Source organism: Astatotilapia calliptera, chromosome 4, assembly GCF_964374335.1.
Source record: "Astatotilapia calliptera chromosome 4, fAstCal68.1, whole genome shotgun sequence".
NCBI lineage: Eukaryota > Metazoa > Chordata > Actinopteri > Cichliformes > Cichlidae > Astatotilapia > Astatotilapia calliptera.
The window spans coordinates 23164454-23168046 of NC_137425.1; the positions used below are offsets into that span (position 1 = coordinate 23164454).

At 41.9% G+C, this 3593-nt stretch overlaps 1 long non-coding RNA gene across 1 annotated transcript; it reads right to left on the reverse strand.

Moving 5' to 3' along the window:
- Nucleotides 1-2856: 2856 nt before the first annotated feature.
- On the reverse strand, nucleotides 2857-3361 carry LOC145428315 (uncharacterized). The gene is made up of 2 exons (XR_013908596.1): nucleotides 3212-3361; nucleotides 2857-3111 (listed from the first exon to the last, which is right to left on the reverse strand). It is a non-coding gene; the product is annotated as an uncharacterized LOC145428315 (long non-coding RNA).
- Between the last annotated feature and the right edge of the window lie 232 nt (nucleotides 3362-3593).

Genomic DNA, 3593 nt, shown 5'->3' on the forward strand with positions numbered 1-3593 from the left:
GCCCCTATACAGAAGAGGCTCCCATTTAACAAGTGAATACTTTATGCATAATCATGATTGTGACTGCATTTTGTGGATAAACTGAAAGTGAAATAAGCATTTGTTCTATATGAGAGCACACAGAGAGAACTGCAAAAGTAAATTATGTCATGCCAAACATGAACCTTCCCTGAAGACATGTTTTAAAAAATCATTAAAATCACTGTATGCTAAATGCATATAGGCATACATATGCAAACACACTGGCAGCATGAACTATGACAGAAACTGGAGCGACCATAAATAAGTATAAAGTGCAGCAGAGGCTTTCACACTTTCAAACAAGGGAACATAAAATTAGACTCAATAACTGTTTATTTGTTTGTTTGTTTGTTCCCCTTAGGCTTGCAATGGTGAGAGAGCGGGGTGTTGATTGGAGCCTGCCCCAAGGCAGTGACAGAGGAAGCACTGATTTTGGTATATGCATTTTAGCTCTGTGCCTTTCAGAGCATGCTGAAGCGAGGAAGCTACATGCTATTGCTGAATGAAAAAGAAAAAAAGATGATGGGGGAGTTTTGAGGTAAAAACGACGCTCTCTGCAGCAGACTGACGAGAGATGAAAAAGGAAAACTGACAAAAGCAAAAGATTCTCTTATTTTTTCATTCAGTGGCTCTTTAAAACGCTCAAGAGGGTAGCATGACAGAGGAGCTTATTGGATTTATTTCACCCTATCTCCTTTCTTGCCCTCTCTTCTACCACCTCTCACTCTCTCTCTCTCACATACAGCCGCACAGACGTTTTCATTAGGCAACCATATTAGGCACACCTTCACACCATCAGACATGTTTCTTCCCAGCTAAAGTGTCCCTCTGTTTCTCTGTTTCTCTATTTCATTCACACCACACCTCATTCTTAATCAATCAATGTCAAAGTCTGTTATGTTTTTACCTAATCTGACACACACACACACACACAGTCATGTTCCCATATCTTTATGAGACATTCACTGACCTGTTTTCCTGTATGCTCATAACTTTAAACCAAGTCTTTAAAGCCTCAGTCACACTTATAGGAAAAATAAGACAGCTAGGAAAAACCAGTGGTTGCTTTTAAGTATTTTGGTGTTGGGAGACTGACATTAAGTAGTTCCTGGTTGCCCAGATGTTCATCATGAAAGACCATCAACCTCTGGGCAACTACTTTCAATTACAAGACAATTACACAGGCAATTGAGAAGCAACACGTCTAGGAAAAAGTTGCCATCCGACTTGGACTGATTTCATTCAGACAGAAGAATTTAAAATAATTGCAAATACTTTACAAATGCAGACAGACCAACTCATTGCAATCAACTGGAGTCAGCCTGCGAGCGGTCCCAAATTAATGGATAACACCTCTGCTTAATTATTTATATCACTTCCACTGATTTTTTTTTAAAGTAATTTGCACCCTGCATGGGGTAATGTAGAGACGAACGACGTGATGGGGACCCCTCCAGAGCTCCAAGGCAACTAGCATCAAGATCCTGACTCCACTGCAATAAATATTTAAAAAAGTAGACGGCAACAGGTTTGCAAATTTCACTGCTCTATCACAGTTACAATTATTAGCATGAAGCAGACTGGTTTCATCTTATTGCTGTATCACCATCTCGACACATCTTGAAGACACCAGGTGACAGCGAGTGGAGACTGCAAACGATTGCCGTAATTTTGGTGATGCCATGGTCTCTAGCCACTGTTTTCGCCAGTGTGACTGTAGCATAAACTAAACTCTTCAAGCTAACATCCATGTCCCTGCACCATGAATTACATAAAGGAAACATTAGAACTCATTAGAAACACTTTTCATGTGACAATGAAAAAAAGTGTTTGTCATGCACATTACAATCACCCAGAAATGAATGATTACTTCACATTTGAAGACCTACCACGTACAGAAGACTGAACTCTGGCCGTGCCAGAGGCAACACACACATCTGAAAAACTCTGATTTCTCTCCAACGCACTCACTTGTATACATCATTAAATATACGAGCACAGTCACACAAAAATGCAACATCACCACTAGCTGCCCCACACTCCCCATCTGTAAATCTATCCAGCTCACCCTCCTTACGGCACATTTCTCTTCCTCCAAACAGCTTATCTTTTGCTCTCTAATTTCTCTGTGGTTTTCAGTTTCCTCTAACTTCTTCCTCCTCCTCCTAATCTCTGAACACTGGCCAGAGGTGTGAGAAGGTTCCAGCTCACCAAGCAGAAGCCCTGCAGTCTTCCTCCTCCTCCCCGCTTCAAGAACCTCCCCATCTCTCTATCCTCATCCTTCTGTTGCACTGCCAATAACTGAGGAGAGGAGAGAAAAAGAGAGCAGAAACAGCTCTCCCAATGACAGAGAAAGGGCAAACATAGGACATTTTGGTGATTGCTAACGTCATGTCCCAAATGCCTTTCCCCACAAGGGCCTCCTCGAGTCCTGTCTCTCTCTGCTGCCTACCAACACCATCACTGTAATCACACTTTGGTTAGAAGTTAATAGTTTGTCGTTATAAAAAGTTCCTGTCAGTAGTCTGCACTTTATGCCATATCTAAGAGAGCAAAAGGGTTTTAAGAGAGGAAATTAAGCCACAAGGTGATGCTGATCTTACAACAATCTGCATTACTCATGGTAAGAAATCTGACTGCAGTTTTTTAGTGTTTCTGCTGACATCCTGAAAGAAACCTAAGATTTACTGTTGTCGATATTTATAAAACACGTGCCTGCTGTGATAAATATATCACAACTGCAGTGTTTAATTCTTAGTAGTAGTACCTCTCTATATAAAATATACTTACCTTACCTATACCTCATGACCACAGAGTAGGAAACCTGAAAGTATATTTTCAATTCAATTCAATTCAATTTTATTTATATAGCGCCAAATCACAACATAAGTCGCCTCAAGGTGCTTCATAGATACAGAGAAAAACCCAACAATCATATGACCCCCTATGAGCAAGCACTTTGGCGACAGTGGGAAGGAAAAACTCCCTTTTAACAGGAAGAAACCTCCGGCAGAACCAGGCTCAGGGAGGGGCGGGGCCATCTGCTGCGACCGGTTGGGGTGAGAGAAGGAAGACAGGATAAAAGACATGCTGTGGAAGAGAGACAGAAGTTAATAACAGATATGATCATTTTATATACATGTTGCCAATGCTGCATTCTGTCAGTAACCTTTTTAAATAAAATATATACCCAAGAGAGTGGCTCATGGGTGCAGTGGTTAACCTTGTCACAAGAAGGTTCTGGGCATGTTCGTGATTGTCTGTCTCTGTGTGGAGCTGGTAGATCCACAGGCGACCTCTCCTGGGTGTACCCTGCCCCTCGCCCTATGACAGCTAACCCCTGTTGAACTCCATAAGCAGAAGAAAATGAACGAATGGGTATCTAAAAGTCAACTCTCTGCAATGGAGGGGGGGGGGGGGGGGGGGGTCTCAAAGTTTGGGCTCATGTGAACAAGAAAAATGCAAACATCCAAAAAATTGTAGGTAGCGTTCGTAACCTGCCCAGAGAATCTTGTGCTGCCTTGAGTTTACCGTTTTTAACCATCAGTGAGGCAGTGTTTGTTGACACCAGC